Consider the following 18,908-nt stretch of genomic DNA (forward strand, 5'->3'; position numbering starts at 1 on the left):
CGCTCTCATGTGCTCTCTCTCATTCTCTCTCTCTCAAATAAATAAATAAAAATCTTAAAAAAAAAAAAAAAAAGAATACGATCTTCTCCCTTCTAAAGGTTTGAGAATGGCCTTCAGTGGTACTTACTTGAAAGGAGTCAAAAGATGACAGGGCATCCTGGGTTTTCTGACTCATGTTTATGGGACGTGCTAGAAATAGTTTAATGCCCATGAGTTCTGCAAGGCCTTTTGGCTGGAGGATCACCACTGGCAGTTCTTAGGACTATGAGACCCACACTTGAGGGAAGAATGTAGCACCTGACCTCATCTGTGTTCAAAGCTACTTGGTAGTAGAAAAAGTAATATAGGCCCCATGAAGTGAATTATCTTTTCCTCCAACTGCTTTGGCCTCTGTGTGAGGTTAAACTTATTGGCAGACAGTTTTCAGGCCTGACTTGATGAATTTGGTTGTGAGTCATTATATGCCCCCAAGTGATTGAGCATTGAATATATAGTCAGCAAGAAAAACCTCCTTAACATGGACCAAAACATCATTTGGTTGCCTTCTCTATGGAGGCCAACTCTGAAGTTCAGCTTCTTGGGTTCAAAACTGTCCCACTTCTTACTAACTGTGACTTTGGGCAAGTGCTTAATCTCTCTGTGCCTTTGTGTCCTTATTTGTTAAGTAGAGATAATATATAGTATTAACCTCATAAGGTTTTTTTCTAGGATTAAGTTAAATGAAAAATACTCAGAATAATGCTTCACATATAATGAATGCTCAAAGTTAGCTGTTACTATTAGTGTTGTTGTAATTGTTTAGTTCACTTTTCATCCCAAGTAGGCATTAGGTTTTTTTTTTTTTAATGTTTTATTTATTTATTCATGAAAGCCAGAGAGAGAGAGAGAGAGAGAGGCAGAGGCAGAGGCAGAGGGAGAAGCAGGCTCCACGCGTAGCAGGGAGCCCCATGCGGGACTCGATCCCAGGATCCTGGGATCATGACCTGAGCCGAAGGCAGACGCTTAACCATCGGAGCCACCCAGGCGCCCTAGGTTTTTTTTTTTTTAATAAAAAACAGTTGAAGGCATACAACACAAGGAATCCTGTACAATCCAACTGGTGATTTTTATTGATTCTTTTCTGCATTCCTGAAAGAAAAAAACTTCTCCCTAGCTTTTCCCAGCATTAGTGGATCAGTAAATACATCCTTAAATTTCTTAGAAATGACCTCCACATCTTGTGATATTTATCCTATGATTCAACAGCCTAAGGTACACATTGCTTGACAGGGTCTTTGAGGAGGTTTCAAGTCTACTTAGTTCACCTTGGGCTGTAGGAGTTTTAAATACTTTCTTTAGGTGTCAGGTTTCTTTTCCCTCTGGGATTTGAAATCTGATGCCCTGTTGTCTCAGAAAAACAGAATAGACGCAGTTTTCATTTTATCTCCTTTCTGTCAAAAATGTATTTCTTCAAGTCAGCTTAACTCTTTTAGTCCAGATATGTTTAGGTTAATTTTATCTCAAATAAAAGTCATTTTTATTTTTATTTATTAAAGGTTTTATTTATTTATTTATTTGTCAGAGAGAGAGAGAGCACAAGCAGGGGGAGTGGCAGAGGGAGAGGCAGGCTCCCTGCTGAGCAAGGAGCCAGATGCAGGACTGGATACCAGGACCCTGAGATCATGACCTGAGGCAAAGGCAGACACTTAACTGACTAAGCCACCCAGGTTCCCCTAAAAGTTATTTTTAAAGCACTCACCAACCTCCTAGTTAGCTGCTTACAACGTACTTAACCGATTTCCTTTAAACCGGTATCTCCCTGATACAAAGTAGTAAGTTGAAGTCCTGTTGAATTTGCTTCACAGGTTTTCCTGATCCAAGCAGAACCCAGTTGTGTGAGGAGCCTGAGGAGTCTTTTCGCATTCACAGTGTCCTGGGAGTGAATCCAAAGTGAAATCCGAGTGTCCCAATACGAAGAAATCTCCTGAGAATGTCTGGGTCTTTGCTCTTAGGTCTTACCTCCACTTTGCGTAAAAATGTGACCCTCTGAAATTGCCTTAGGTGGATGAATCATAGCAAGGACTTTCAGAAACCACCTGGCCACTCAAGTGACCATAAGGCAAATTTCACACAACCACCATTAGGCAAGTGTTGACCTCTCTGAAAACCTTTGTCCACAACCTCCACCTATGTCCACAACCTCCACCACCTTTGAGATTCATTACATTTTACTTGCTGTTCTTATTCTTGTTGGTTATCACCACTACTTAATGCGCCTTTTTGCTTGTAAAAAAGGAGAAAGACAAATCTTCCTGTTAAAAGAAAAAGTTGTATTCACTGCAGAAAAGTTTGAGGAAATATTTTGTGAGGAAAAAACAAAATTGGGAGTAAAAGAAAAATTCACCCATGACCCAAATCTCTTAATATTTGGTACATTTCCAGTCTTGTTTTATGTATTTTATCCCATTTTTTCATGTGTATTTTATTCTATTTTTTATGTGTATGTGTATACATACCTATATCCTTACATTTTCTTGGTATAAGCTATATATAAAATCTAAGTATTATAAACCAAGGTATACTGATACTATTCAAGGGGAACCAGGAGCATGGGCAACTCTAAGAATATTTTCTTAGAAATGCAGACTCTCATGGGGCGCCTGGGTGGCTCAGTTGGTTAAGCGACTGCCTTCGGCTCAGGTCATGATCCTGGAGTCCCTGGATCGAGTCCCGCATCCGGCTCTCTGCTCGGCAGGGAGCCGGCTTCTCCCTCTGACCCTCCCCCCTCTCATGTGCTCTCTGTCTCTCTCATTCTCTCTGTCTCAAATAAATAAATAAAATCTTAAAAAAAAAAAAAAAAAAAGAAATGCAGACTCTCAGACCCCAGTACAGATCTACTGAATCAGAATTTGCATTCTGACAAGATCCCTGGTTGGTTCACATTAAGGTTTGAGAAGCATTGATATATACATGCCATATTTAGTTCTATAGCCTACTTTGTCACTTACAAAAACTAGAAAGTTTTCATTTTCTCTCTGTTCCGCATTCATTAACAATCGTTAACAATGCCATGGAAATAGTACTTTGTAGAATTGGGAAAGCATTTAGTCATTACAAAAGAGTGAAATAGATACTGATTTGTGAATTGGCAAGGAGATCTCTAAAAATCTTCAAATTTTTTTTTTTAAAGAGTCTTACTATTCTAAAGTTTCATAATGAAACATTGATTACTGGAGTTCAAATTGTTTCTGAAATGTGGTTCTTTTATTATCTCAGAATGTGAGACAATATTATTTATTTATTTTTATTATTTTTATTTTTTTAAAGATTTTATTTGACAGAGAGAAATACAGCGAGAGAGGGAACACAAGCAGAGGGAGTGGGAGAGGGAAAAGCAGGCTTCCTGCCGAGCAGGGAGCCCAATGCGGGGCTCAATACCAGGACCCCGGGACCATGACCTGAGCCGAAGGCAGACGCTCAACGACTGAGCCACCCAGGTGCCCCGACAATACTTAGTTAAAAACCCCTTGAGGGAAAAAGGGCAGGAAGTCGTTAAAGAAAGCACAGTTGGCAACACATCTGCGGCTGAATCAGGACTTGTCAGCCTTGAGCACTCTGCTAACGAATAGTGAGGGGGTGGGGAGAAAGGTGGAGCCTGAATGTGAATAAACTGATTCAGAGGAGAAAACAAAGGCTGTGACTCTTGGACACCCTGGTATATTTATAACTCTAGTCAGTACTTTGCTCTTTAATTAGGGAGGGCAAATCTTTATAACCTTGCTAGATGAAGATAAGAGAAGACAATAAGTGCAGTTTACTTTGGAAAAGAAATCACAATCGGTTCTTAGGCACTTGAGCTGCCAATATTTAGCAACAAAATGGTAGACTTGGTCAGCTTCAAGGCGTGGAATCAACTTTAAATTCAAATTCAGATTCTAAGTGTAAGAGAGAATGGATACTTTTGGGGAGCCTGCAGCCTTCACAAAATTGGGTTCTTGTTTGATACAGGAAGGGAGTTGGGCAACATCACTTGGCACTTGGCAGGGAAGCAAAGGTAGGCAATGAAGAGGGAAAGTGACCAAGATGACCTTAACATTATCCTCAGCTTGACCAAACTAGACAGGTTTCTTTCTGACTGCTTCTGACCCTCCCTTTTCTTGGAGCATTTTCTTTAGAAACTTGCAATTGGAAATTCGTTCTTTGCCTTTTTGACATGTAAATCTTTCAACTTCTGTCTGTTTTGCATCTGAGGAATGTCCTCAAGGACCTGGGAGCCACCTCTTGGAAATGTAATCAAGAAAGACAGGGTCCCTAACTTCCAGTCTCTGGGAGAGGGTAAGAGCCTACCTTAATAAGTATCAATTAGCAAACAAGATGGATTAATTGAATTGACCAACGTCCCCCTACAATGTCCTCCAGTACTTTTCCACTGACTTAACCCAGTGCTAAAAACTCCCCCCACCTTTTATTTCAGGGGAGTTGAGTTCCGTCTCGCTCTCCTATTGCAATAAATGCTTAAATTTCTTTATAAAGTCTTGAATAAATTCTTCCTGGACTGGTCAATTCTGTTTGGTACAATTTTTCTTTGACAGTAGTGAAAAAAAGGAAGGGTTCATACATGCTCTGATTGGAAGCTGTTAGCATGGAGAAGCTGGAGCTGGGCTATCTAGAGAAACTTTTTTTAGGATTGACTTAGGGCTTTCTCTGGTGTGTCCTGAGCTGGAAGGGTACAAAAAGAATAGGGAAGCCAGCAGTCACTGACCCCAAGTTCTGATCTTTCTGGGCTGATGGCAGCAGAAGCTGTGGTTCCCAAACTACTTGCTCTACAAGTTGTAGGTCAGAATTCTACAACCAGATAAATAATATCAGCCTCATGGGATTTTTTCTAAGAGTAAGTAAAAATACTTGGAATAACAATAATACTCAAAATTAGCTATTATAATACTCTGGTTTCTCTTCAGATCGTATAAATCTTTCGCCTTTTACAAAATTAGCTATTATTATTATTATTATTATTATCTGTGCTGCTGTTGTTTATTTCACTTTTTATCCTAACCCACGCTTTAGTCTTGAATAACAAAGAACAGAACACATATAACACAAGAAATCCTATGAAAACCAAACCAATGGCTTTTACGAAGATGCTTTTCTGTCTTTTCCATATAGTATCGTACATATCCTGGCCATTGTCCATTTTTATATTCAGTCTTTCATTAATTTTAGGAATGTCTTGAAGACAGAATTAGAAACCAGAAGACCTCGTCACAGAATTCCTTTTTGGAGACAGTCACATTCTATTTATTTCTTGGAAGCATTCGGAGTGCAGCATTGCAAGGAGTTTCTTCATGGGGGCGAGATATGCTTCGGTATGGTTCAGTCCTGACTGTTCGGACCCAAAATGCTACATAATGGCTCAGTGCCACCTTACTGAGGTAAGGGCTGTGTAGGGTCTACCTGGGCATGGGTATTACCCAGTGGTCACTGAGGTTGTTGGGTGCATAAGACTAATCTTAAGGCTGGTTTGTTGGACAATGTGCCCCAGGCCCAAAACCCTGAGTGTTAAAGCTGATTCTATACCCACTGGATTATCCTTAGTCATATGTCCACCTTCCAAAAAAACTCTTGTGACTTCGAGGTTATTTTGGAGTTTTTTGGTTTGTTTTAAAAGATTTTTATTTTATTCATTATTTTATAGAGAGTGTGAGAGAGAGAAGGAGAATGAGTAGGGGAGGGGCAGAGAGAGAGAATCTCCAGCAGACTCCCCACAGAGCACAGAGCCTGATGGGGGCTCCATTTCAAGACCCTGATATCATGACTTGAGCTAAAACCAAGAGTCTGATGCTCAACTGACTGAACCACCCAGGCATCCCGACTTTGAGTTAATTTTGAAAGCTGACTAGGTCTATGGAAACGTGGATATAACTGAATTCCCAAATTCAACTTACTTGGGAGAAGGGTAGGGGAGTATAATGGGCACCAAATAATTTTTACCAAACCAAGAGAACTTTCAGGGAGGATTTCTGTAAATAGTCAACTCCATAAAGATTGATTCTCTGACAGCTGGTCTCCATGTCTCAGAGAAAAGCCTGAGCATGCCTGTGGATTTCCCACGCCAGCCTCAGTATTAATCCAGATCCCTGAGGTTAAAAGGTTCAGGCTGTGCAGTCCTTCTTTTCTTTTCTTTTCTTTTCTTTTCTTTTCTTTTCTTTTCTTTTCTTTTCTTTTCTTTTCTTTTTTTCTTTTCTGGTCTTTTTTTTTTAATTGAAGTATAATTAGCATACAATATTACATGAGGTTATACAGTCTTTCTATCCCCACATAACTGAGTGGGAAAATGTGCAAATGTATAAGTGAAATAATTCTATGATCAAAAGGTTGGAGTGGAAGAAAGGAGATTCTGTGACCTGTATTGAATCGCATGCCAAGGACTAGGCAATGGTCAGGGTTTGTCCCAGGAGCAAAATATAAGCCGTGTGTCATCTTTAGAGATCCTAAAACTGTGATAAAACTGGACTAAAAGTCTGCTTTTATCATCACCAAGTGCTTAGTGATAAAATACTCCTTTCTGAAAAAAATCTGTTGTTGATCTAAATTCTTAAAACTTGCTGCTTACTTTTTGAATTTTAATAATACAGATGTAAGCTTGAAATTAACACTTTAAAATTTTTCTTTTCCATTTTTTTAATGGGGAAGATAATTTTATTTTGATTTTTTTTTTTTTTTTTTTTTTTTGGAGGAGGACGGTATAGAGGCAGAGGGAGAGTGAGAAAGAGAATCCCAAGCAGGCTTCACACCCAGCATGGAGTCCAACAGGGGACTCAATCTCACAACACTGAGATCATGACCTGAGCCCAAATCAAGAGTTGGACGCTAAACCAACTAAGCCACCCTGGCGCCCCTATGGGGAAGATAATTTAAAGATCTTTTCCATGTTGTCCCCCTAATATCTCTCTCACACATATGTGGAATCAACTACATGTGTTCATTTTGAGAGTAAATTCCTAAGGGTTCAGAATCTCTTGAACTCACTCAGAGTGCACTTTGTGTCTCCATCCTGTACATAGTCCTGCATCCCAAGATTCAGTATAAACATTAATATAGCAACTATAGTGATTAGGAAAATGAAGTTGAGTTACTTCAATTCTGACATCGTATGTGACATTATATGTAAAATTTAAAATAAGGAAACAAATTAAATGTTAATTAAATTTAAACAAGAATTAAAGTAAGGAAATATTTTCTGTTTGATAAGTGCAAATTTAGTTCAGACATAAACTATTTTACTGGATTCGGATAATATATTTAACATTAAATTCATTTTTTATTCATTATTTTAAAACTGAAGAGTGAGGGGCGCCTGGGTGGCTCAGTCGTTAAGCGTCTGCCTTCGGCTCAGGTCATGATCCCAGGGTCCTGGGATCGAGCCCCGCATCTGGCTCCCTGCTCGGCCAGGAGCCTGCTTCTCCCTCTCCCACTCCCCCTGCTTGTGTTACCTCTCTAGCTGTCTCTCTCTCTCTCTGTCAAATAAATAAAATAAAATCTTAAAAAAAAAAGAAAAAAAACTGAAGAGTGAATCAAGAAAATAAAACATTACATGAGTGGTATAATTTAATAGTTCTGTTTTTGTTGCAGACACTTCAATTTTATTAAAATTTACTTATCAGTTACTTGACAGTTCTTTACATAAATTATTATTATATCAGACTAACCAAAGGATTAGTTATTTGTTTTACTTTATGATTGTTCCTGAACATTCTTGTCTCATACTGGTTTTAAAAATTATCTTCCGGGGCGCCTGGGTGGCTCAGTCGTTAAGCGTCTGCCTTCGGCTCAGGTCATGATCTCAGGGTCCTGGGATCGAGCCCCGCATCGGGCTCCCTGCTCCACGGGAAGCCTGCTTCTCCCTCTCCCACTCCCCCTGCTTGTGTTCCTTCTCTCGCTGTCTCTCTCAAATCTTTTAAAAAATAAATAAATAAATAAATAAATAAATAAATAAATAAATAAATAAATAAAAATTATCTTCCTTTGGGTGCCAGATTCACCATGTATACCACTGCCAACATGTGGTCATAAAGTCTCAAACATGGGGGACTAAACGGGTTGGAATTAAAACTCAAGATTTCCTGCTCTCTAACAGAAACAACGGTTTCTGTTCCCTTCATGAGAGAAAGCAGTCCACAAATTCATGTTGACTTTGGACTGAGAATTCCCTGATAGGTTATTGAACACCAGTTAGGTACTAAGGGCAACTCAGAAAGTGCAGCTACTCGCACTTGAATGTGTTCAAACAATAAATTAAAATTAGCAGGTCCCATTTCTTTGTCATTGACGGTTTTGTTTATTAGGTCAACAAAGTCAGAGAAGCTGAGTCTCCCCCCATCTGACTCATTCTAAAAAGGCTTTGTGGAAAATGCTGCTTTGGGAATGACCAGGAAGGACTTAACATTCCTCTCAGTTTGGCTCAACTTTAGACAGGTTTCTTCCTGGCTCTAGGCCCTGACTTCCATTTTCTTAGGGCATTTACATGAGAAAACTTTCACTTACAAATTCTTTCTCTGCCCCTTTGACTTGTAAAGCTTTAAAAAAAAAAAAAAAATCTCTTACCAGTTTTACAACCCAAGAATGTCTTTCTCAAGGACATGAGATCTCTCCCTTTGAAATGTGGTCATCAAGGAAGTCAGCACCCCATCTCCTTGTCTCTGGAAGAGTAGGAGCTAAACTTCAATGGAGGCTAATTAGCAAACACTAATGGCCTAATCCTAGAGAAAAAAATGTGCAAATTAGGGAGTAACTCAGCGTAGGGATATAGGATATTGATCAACCTCCCCACTCATCACAAGAGCTTTTCTACCAGCTCACCACACGCTTAAAAACCCTTCTCCCCGTGTTTCAGCGGAGTTGAGTTCGGTCGAAGTTCTGGTGTCTTTCCTCTATGACAATAGGCTCAAAGTCTTGCTTGATGGGTTAACTTTATCCAGTGCCAGTTTTGCTATGACAGGGATCAGATAAGAGCAGGAGAGAAACATTTATGTTGATGATGGGGAGATACATTTGACTTCATAAAGGCTGAAGATGCTTTGTGTCTCAGGGGAACTGACCGTGATGTTGTTATTCTGCAGCCCGTGGGTCTTGCGTGTGCCTTCAGAGCATGGGGCGCAGGGAAGTGGGGCCTGCAAATTCCAGTTACGTCAGGAGCAGAAGCATTCGCTTGCTGACCTCAGCAAACTGACAATACTCATGAGCAATTATCCGTTGTTAACCACCCTTTTTTGGTTATTCACAGAATGATCCAATGTCTTATATGTCTTATGTTTAGTGTGATCCTCACTTAAAAGTTGAATTTTCTTCATTGCAGTTTTGAAGATGTTCATGGACATATTAGAACAAAACATTAATTATATAGTCATCCTGCCCTAACCAATTAAAACTACTGATTCAGTAGTTTTTTCAGTAGTTTATTCAGTGATATTTAAATGTCTCATAGGCATTGGAGGAAAAGGACAGTTTTGGTTTAAAAGAAAGACCTTAGAGCAGGAAGTGAAGATTCTAGTTGTCACATGTTCTGTCTTAGAGAATGACAGCAAGGAGGCATCCACTACATTGATTAGCCCAGGAAATCAGTCTGATCTCACATGAGAACCCTCTGCAATGATGTGGCTGATGATGCAGAAAAGGGGAGTTAGTGCTGAGGACCCCATCAAGAACTGGGGCTGCAGCTTGCAATGCAGAGCCTAGGCCTGGAGCAGGGCACATAGCTTGTGAGGCATTGGTCGAGTGTTGAAGCCAATGTCTGGGGTTAGGTCCAGGTCCCGATGGGAGACCCTGGGGGGTGGCTGGAAGGTAAACTTCTGCATGAGGCTGGTGAAGAACAGGAAAAGCTCCATCTTGGCCAGTGACTCACCAGCACACATCCGGCGGCCTGAGGAGATGGACGTGGAGGGTTAGGAGATGTATGAGCACAAAAAATTGAAACACAATCTGGACAAAGAGAAAAGCTGTCCATGTGTGATTTCTCCTACTTTAGAATGTGTGAATTAGTTGCTTAACCTCTTCTGAGCCTCATGGGTTCTGCCGAAGCCCGGGAAATATAAAATCAAGTATATATTCTAATTCTCCCCGCCTACCCCTCCCCCCCACCATGAGGGAAACAAGCAGCTAAACAAATATTAACATTTTAGTGTGGAAAATGTTAGAAGGGTAAAGCCAAGTGTGTCATGAGAACAGATAGTAAAGGTACCCAGTGTGATTTAAAGGGTCAGGGAGGACTCCTCCTTTGTATGAGAGCTTTATATCTCAGCTCGTGTGCCCAGGGTGAGAAGAAATCAGCCAGGCAAAGATGCAGTGAGATGTGGAAGGGATCATGATGTATCTCAGGGCTAAAAAAATTTGGTTCTGACCGGAGCATAGAGCATGAGTTCTGGAGCCTAAGACCTGAGGCCAGAGGCTAAGTAGACACTCGGTCATGCCAAAGCATTTTAAGAACAGAGACTTGGTTTGTATTACTTTTGGAACATGACTTATTGGGGGAAATGTCAAGATATTTGAAAGGTGGAGTCAGTAAAGTTGAGGAAGGAAGTCTTCTAGGTAAGTTTTTATTGAAACAAGAGGGACTTAATGGTTATATATCTTTTGTAAGACATGCTGAGCTGAGAATGGTGCATTTTTTTGGCTCAAATTTAATGTTTTGTGGTTACATTGTAGAACAAAGATAATATAGTTGATTGAGATATAGCATTATGAAAAGTTTCTGCTTCTAGTCCTTCAGAAGAACCTATCACGTCTTTTCATTTCTGTTCCCTGAGTCTGTGAATCCTAAGCCTGTTGCTCTGCTTTCCTGCTTTCCTTTTGTAGACAGTCAAGTTAGATTTCTTTTGTTGTTTGTTTATTTAATTAGGAAGGTAACTCTCAAGTGTACTGAGTCACAAAAGACTTCAACGTTCAGAAAAATATTTAAATGTAGTTATTTTACAACTCAAAGAAAGTAGCACTTTGGTTTATATGGGACTTCCAGGAAACAGATGAACTCCACAAAGGGTAGTGGGGGGTATTTTTTCATGATGCCTAGTACCAAGGCAGGACTTTTAGAGGTGAAAGGCAATGTATACTCTTCTCTCTGTTTGAAAATGTTTATTAAATAAAAGCTAACAATTCAATCCATCAATGTATGTGCAATGTCAAGGAGATACAGGTATTTAATTTAGCTTGGCTCTGAGACTATTGCTCAGGAAGGGTTCACTGCCCAGTAGGTGAGCCCAACAAGGAACTAGGTAAATACTACACAGTGTCACAAGCTACAATAGGGTGTTGAGGGAGCCCATGGAAGGAACACCTAATCTAGCTTTTAGGATCAGATCTTCCCACCTGCCCAGAACGAAATGTATGATTGAGTGGTGTCATCTAAATGGATGATAAATAATGCAACTTAGGGTGTGAATTATCTACCCTATATTTAGGTTTATTCAGTTTCAAGGTAAGAGTCTAGCTGCCTAAAAATAAAATGCATGTATTGTTTTGGTTTACTTTTAAGATTATATAGGTGAAAATATAGCAAATGATCTTGTTTATCTTAAAAAGAAATGCTGTATGCAAAATTAGTTAGGAGTGATTGTGATCAAAAATCAAATAAGCCCTCCAGAGAGCAAAATCTCTGTCTTAATGCAGTAAGTAAGGATGAGCGTGAGGACTTCGCACTCAACATTGGGTTTATGATATTTTTTCTTATTGTGATGGTTTTCTGGTTGTTATATTTTAAGAATATTCCCATTTGTTTGTCTATGATAAAACAGAGTATCACTACTCCTAGATTTCCTAAAGCAGGGAACACACACACACAGTATATCTGGAGATGTTTAGAATTCCTAAGGTAAGCCTTGCCAAACTTGTTTGAAGATGTGCCACTCTGCAAAAATCTGGACTATTTGCTTCTTGTCTCATAGTCCAAAGAAGCCTCCAGGCCCAGGTATGTGAGGAACCATGGAGAACCTGGAGACAAAGTTGGTCAGAAAAAAACAGTGCTGTTTATGGAGAAAAGGGGGTGTCAAGGGAAACATTGTTTCTTCTCTTTAAACATCAGTAAATCCAAGATCTGATAAAGGAGTCTAGGGAAAAAAAAAAAAACAAACATTATGGGTAATAAACTAATTGCTCCATCTCTTCACTTGTAAAATGAGGGTTTGGAATTAGATGTAGCTGAAGTGCCCTCCAGAGATCATTGTTTATGTTTCCATGGCTTTTTTTTTCAAAATATAATGCAAGGAAGCATTAAGAAAAATTGAGTTCATAACACTGTGAATTACATGTGGATTATTTTTCATTTCCTTTAACTCTAGTTCCAGATGTGATATTGCATTTTTATTTAAAGTAGGAGTCATTAATACATGTACTGTTTTCTGGTATATCATCCTATGGGTGTGTTTGTGTGTAAAAATTAGGAGAATGCATTGTACTTTGTATCTCTCTGTATCTCTTAGTTATCAGTAGGTAAGGAAAGTCTATCCTTTGGGTGACTGCTGTTTACCTATCGCTGAATGGGTATATGGAGTGAATGCTAACCTATTGTTTGTGTAAGGGGAAAGGCACAAGGTGACAAAATGCTTATGGTATAGTTTTGCTAACATTCTTTTCTAGGAATGGAGAATTCATTTCAAGTTCTTAAGAATCCAGAAAATTATAAATTCATTTAGTTCCCTGGATTCCAAAATGTACTCTAGTGGAAAGTTCTCTCTTCCCTATCCCTAAGCCCCCTCCCATCCTCTCCTACCCAAGAAATTCTAAAAAACACTGGCATTTATATATATTAAAGCAAAGCTTTTCAGGGGTGCTTGGGTGGTTCAGTTGGTTAGGCCACCGACTCTTGGTCCTCGGGGTCCTGAGTTCAAGCCCTGCAGTGGGCTTCACGCTGGGTATGGAGTCTACTTTAAAAAATAAAAATAAAGCAAAGCTTTTCTGGTTGGAGTGAAGTGGGCTGTCCATTGTCTCCCTGCTTAACTTTCTCCTCAAATTCCCAAGGCCCTACCCTAGCCTCAGCTGCAAGGAATCTTTAAGGATTCCCTAAGAAAATGCCATTCCAATGCCTACTCTCTTACAGCCAATTTAAAGCCTGTGGGGGAAAGGCCTTTTCCACTCGTCCATATTTCTGACGTTTAGGAAAAAAATATAAAACCTAAGCACAGTCCTCAGACAAGGCCAAATATCTCCAGATTTTTCAAACCTGTCTCAAAGTAGGATACCTTACCCACTGAAAAGGGCATGAAAGCTTCTTTCTTGATAAACTTTCCAGTGGAACTCAGGAAATGCTCAGGATTAAATGTGTCTGACTTTTCCCACTGTGCTTGGTCCCGAAGTACAGAGGTCAGCAAAGTGGTGAACTCGGTGCCCTAGAAACAGAAGTGCTATTAATGACAGAGATTACATTCCTTCTTAAAAAGGTGGCTCTTTCAAAATGTGTGAAGGTCTCAGTAATTTTTCAGAAGCAGTGTGTTCTAGAAGAATCTGGAAGGAGGGGAGGTGCAGGGACTTGGGATTGAGTGTGGAACATTCACTTACTCTACCACATTTTTGTTCAGTACCTCCTAAAAAAACATAAGCCTTGGACTCAGAACTAGAAATGGATTCTTACTTAGTCCTGTGTTTGCTATGTGATAATGGCATGTTGTTTAACTTTTGATATATCCCAGTTTCTAAATCTATATGAAGGGAGTTAAAGAGCCCTCATGGGGTGACTTGTGAGCCTCAGGTGCAGCGATATGTAGACCAACCCTGGTGCGGTCCCTGGCAGGTCTGAGGCTCAGTGAGGTTTTGCTCTTTTCCCTCCAGGGACTGAGAGGGTGGACAAGCTAGATCTAATGAGCCCATCGAAGCAAATCCTCAAAAGTCAGCTGCTCCCCCTTCCACAGCTTGCCACATGCTCTGAGACAACCGAGGATGATTGAGGAAAGGAATTTTAATTGTGATATGGGAAAGAGTATTCTGAAAACTAAAATTAAAATAATAGTAAGAAAAGCCTGCCCCTCCATTAACAACAGTGTTCACTACTTCACTGTAGTTAATCATAGCTTCCTCTTTAAGAAAGCTTTGCAAGGAGTGCCTGGTGGCTCAGTTGGTTAAGCGACTGCCTTCGGCTCAGGTCATGATCCTGGAGTCCCTGGATCGAGTCCCTGGATCGAGTCCCACATCGGGCTCCCTGCTCAGCGAGGAGCCTGCTTCTCCCTCTAATCCCCCCCCCCCGTCATGTACTCTCTCTCTCATTCTCGCTCTCTCAAATAAATAAATCTTAAAAAAAAAAGAAAGAAAGAAAGCTTTGCAAGACTATCATTGTGGTTAGCTGTCTTAGCGCATGAATCTGTATAGTTTTTGAGTCACGAAAAGCAAACAACTGCTTTAAAGTGTTTTATTTTACAACTTCCTTTGTGCTCTATTCCTTTGTTTCTTTCTTTTTTATTTATAAGTATATGTACCTGGGCATTGTGGATTTTTCCTCCTTATGACAACTGTGCTAGATTATTTCCATTGGAGCTCGGTGAAACTGAGGGACCTAGCCACCAGGAGCATGGTAGGCGTGTATGCCATTATTAAAGCTTCCTTGGGGGTCTCTTTTTCTTGTTTTTGACATCGGTTATATTTGTTTTTATCAGCTACAAATCTGATTAATTCAATCCAACAGTGTTTTAATGCGTGCTTGAGAAGGGAACTCCAAAGATGAATGCCGCCCCTTGTTTGTAGGGTACACACAGAGTAGCAGGCGATAGTGTGGGGAGGGGGTCCACATAGCTAGTGGCCCCTGCGGATTCATGCAGAGGTGGGCCCAGAAGCAGTGACCAGACAAAGCTTTAAGGAACAGAATTAGTGCTATGGGCATGCTCTGATCCTATGCGGATTCCTGCCTTCAGTGTCCTTTTAGCAAATATCTATGCATACTTCTTCAATTTGCAAGTGGAAAGCACAAGAATGCATCTAGATGCCATAAGATTGAGGAGCAGAGGGCCTGGGCATGTTTCTGTGTGAGGAAGCATGTGAGGCCAGAGGTGTGGCTGTCAGGGGCCCTGCGTGGTGAAAACTGAGCTCTAAAATGGTGGCATGCCTTTCTGGGGATCTGGCCCCCTTACTCACCCAGCTCGCTTAAACTCTCTGAACCCCAAGTTCCTCAACTGCCACATAGAAATAATAATACCTTATAATACCTTGCACGGAGTAATTACCACCTAGTCTGTGCACACACACTGATACACTCAGTTACCTTTTATTGGACGGTAGGGAGGGAGAGAGGAAGGAAAAAAGGAAGGGAGGGAGTGGGAGGGAGGGATGGCAGGAAGAAAGGCAGGCTGAGATTGCCTTCCAACAGTTCATTTCAGTGCTTCTGTGATTTTGAGCACCTGACATCCTTTCCCGTTCCCCTCATTTCCCCTTCTTAAACCCTTACCTTGGGAATATAGTAATTTTTAAATATCACGTCTGTGGTTGTTGCATGAGGTAAGCTTGTGGGCAGGATATCAGCAAATCTCTGTACTTCTTGAATGACAGCATCTGTGTACGGCATTTGAGTTCTATGTGCAATTCGAGGCTGGGCTGACCCCACAACTTTGGTGATCTCATCACAGACCTTTTCTGGATAAAATGCAGTGATTAGAGGTAGGGGAGGGGATATTGGAACAATCTTCTCAGTTTTCCTTCCATGTGAAAATCAAACCAAAGTGCTCTATGAGTTCTGACCCATCTTTTCTCTGCACTGCTTGCACTTGACCTCTATTCCTGAGGTCCCTCTGGGGACCTGCACGGAGTGACACCTGCAGACCGTCTCAGGAAGCTTGGAGAGCAAAATCTACTTTCTCATGTCAAAAGGAACCTAAAAGTACACACTGTCCTCAAGGGTATAAATTAAAGGTATCTCGTGTGGCCATAGAATTCTGCTTTTTTCCAGCCCAAGAGATTTCTGAGTCTTTCCTTCAGGCAATGCCCTGAATCTTAAGAGACTTACTCTGGACCTCAGGATATCGCATCACGAGCAGAAGTGCCCAGCACAGTGTGGAGGCCACGGTTTCTGTACCAGCCGCAAACCGCAAAAGGTAACTAACCAGTGCCACCAAATTTTCATCACTGAAATAGGCAGTAGATGTATCTTTCTCCTGAAAGGGGAAAGGAATTATTAGTGATGAAAAAATTTTATACTGGACAATCATAGCAGATAACCTAACATGAATTTAAAAAGCAAAGCTGGGCATTCTTTCCTCAATTGAGTGGAATTTTTTTATTATGAGGATATTGTGCAGAATTTTCGAATAAAGCACATCCCAGATGCTAACGATGATAAATAATTCTAACAATGGGAAAGGCTGTTTGGCATTTGGAAATTAGTTTTTATTTTATTTTTTTTTAATTTTATTTTTTTTATTTTATTTATTTGAGACAGAGAGAATGAGAGACAGCATGAGAGGGAGGAGGGTCAGAGGGAGAAGCAGACTCCCTGCCGAGCAGGGAGCCCGATGCGGGACTCGATCCCAGGACTCCAGGATCATGACCTGAGCCGAAGGCAGTGGCTTAACCAACTGAGCCACCCAGGCGCCCCTGGAAATTAGTTTTTAACTGAGTGATTAGAATATGCCCACCATGGGGATGCGGAGAAAGGGAACCCTCCTACACTGTTGGTGGAAATGGAAGCTGGTGCAGCCACTCTGGAAAACAGTATGGAGGTTCCTCAAAAAGTTGAAAATAGAGCTACCATACGATCCAGCCATTGCACTACTGGGTATTTACCCCAAAGATACAAAAGTAGGGATCTGAAAGGGTACGTGCACCCCGATGTGTATAGCAGCAATGTCCACAATAGCCAAACTGTGGAAAGAGCCAAGATGTCCGTCGACAGATGAATGGATAAAGAAGAAGTGGTATATATATACAATGGAATATTATGCAGCCATCAAAAGGAATGAGATCTTGCCATTTGCAATGACATGGATGGAACTGGAAGGTGTTATGCTGAATGAAATAAGTCAATCAGAGAAAGACATGTATCATATGACCTCACTGATATGAGGAATTCTTAATCTCAGGAAACAAACTGAGGGTTGCTGGAGTGGGGGGTGGGGTGGGAGGGATGGGGTGGCTGGGTGATAGACACTGGGGAGGGTATGTGCTATGGTGAGCGCTGTGAATTGTGCAAGACTTGAATCACATATCTGTACCTCTGAAACAAATAATGTAATATATGTTAAGAAAAAAAAAGAAGAAGATAGCAGGAGGGGAAGATTGAAGGGGGGGAAATCGGAGGGGGACACAAACCATGAGAGACGATGGACTTTGGAAAACAAACTGAGGGTTCTAGAGGGGAGGGGGGTGGGAGGATGGGTTAGCCTGGTGATGGGCATTAAAGAGGGCACGTTCTGCATGGAGCACTGGGTGTTATACACAAACAATGAATCATGGAACACTACATCAAAAACTAATGATGTAATGTATGGTGATTAACATAACAATAAAAAATAAGAAAAAAAGAATATGCCCAACACTGTTTTTTTTTTTTTTTTACAGATTTTATTTATTTATTTGACGAGAGAGACAGCGAGAGAGGGAACACAAGCAGGGGGAGTGGGAGAGGGAGAAGCAGGCCTCCTGCCAAACAGGGAGCCCGAGGTGGGGCTCGATCCCAGGACCCTGGGACCATGACCTGAGCCGAAGGCAGAAGCTTAACGACTGAGCCACCCAGGAGCCCCTGTTTTGTTTTTTTTTTTTAATTGCATGAAATAATCTTTCTTGGTTTAGTCAACTGACACACATTTTCAAGATTGCAATAAAAGGAATACTGTACTAATTCTAAAAGCTAACATTTGAGATCTCTAAATATCTTGTTTTTTTTTTTTTCAGAGAGTGATGTGAAAAGCAGTAGGAAATTTTTGAGAATGGAAAATGTAGTAAATAGCATTCTTTGTAGGATACTAATCTACCATTGTTAACCTAATTGAATCCAGTGATCTTTCTTCTTTGCAAGAAATATTTTTCCTCCAGATGCTATTAATTAAACCAAATAATAAACAATAGGCTAAGGTAACCCCTGAGCAAAACACCATTACCTCCTGCTGTCTGACCAAAAAAGCATCAATGAAGCTTCTTGGATCATTTTTGTCAAATTTATGCTGATGATCTAGGAAAGTCATCCTTATAAAAGCAAATAATTCATCTCTATTCCTGAGTACTGTCTTATGACTTTTTAGGAGGAACCCCAAAACTGGAAACATATTGAAAAGCTGAAAGAATAAAAAACAGCAAAGTAAGTTAAATATACATATGTAATGTGTGCAATAATGGGAATGACACCATTATTTCTGGAAGCATTATAGAAATAACATCTCATTTAGACTTCAATTTTGTCTCAACTAACTGGCAGACTGACCTGGAAAACATGACTTAGTGGAACTAGGTAACTTACAATGAATATTGATATGGTTTATAGTAAGTTCTATGTACCCGAAGTATTTTGTATATTATGCCAGTAGTAACCCAACACGTCTACTTAGAGGTTAGACAAGACATGGAAACAGTATTGGCTTTATGGTTAGGGCTATAAATCTGTTTTTCGTCCAAACTCCTAGGTGATTCCAGGTTAAACTCTTTTAGTCCTATGTAGCACACTCACTTTACCACTAATGTTTCCTTGCAGGATCAGAATAATTATTTTTGTAATTTAGAACAGGTCTACTGTGTATAGGTCCCAGGGAGCAGCACCATATAATCTAATATTCCCTAACCCTTAGAAAGTTCAGGAAGGACTTCACTGTTTGCTAAATTTGGTATGTTTCTCAGTATATTCATGTATTTGAGAGATAAGCTCTATTATATATTTCATCAGATTCTCAAAGGGGCCCTAACCACCCAAGTGACCTAATAAATACCAAAGATAAAAGGCCAACCTAAAGTTAGACATAGTTGGGTGCCTGGGT

General features: G+C 40.4%; 1 long non-coding RNA gene across 1 annotated transcript; it reads left to right on the forward strand.

The window, feature by feature from the left end:
- Positions 1-2,881: 2,881 nt before the first annotated feature.
- On the forward strand, positions 2,882-17,034 carry LOC135365563 (uncharacterized). The gene is made up of 4 exons (XR_010413642.1): positions 2,882-4,314; positions 5,203-5,411; positions 15,896-16,040; positions 16,385-17,034. It is a non-coding gene; the product is annotated as an uncharacterized LOC135365563 (long non-coding RNA).
- Positions 17,035-18,908: the final 1,874 nt, after the last annotated feature.

The sequence above is a fragment of the Mirounga angustirostris genome, unplaced genomic scaffold (assembly GCF_029215605.1).
Source record: "Mirounga angustirostris isolate CCGP_5_RB_7025 unplaced genomic scaffold, mMirAng1.0.hap1 SCAF_8, whole genome shotgun sequence".
Lineage (NCBI taxonomy): Eukaryota > Metazoa > Chordata > Mammalia > Carnivora > Phocidae > Mirounga > Mirounga angustirostris.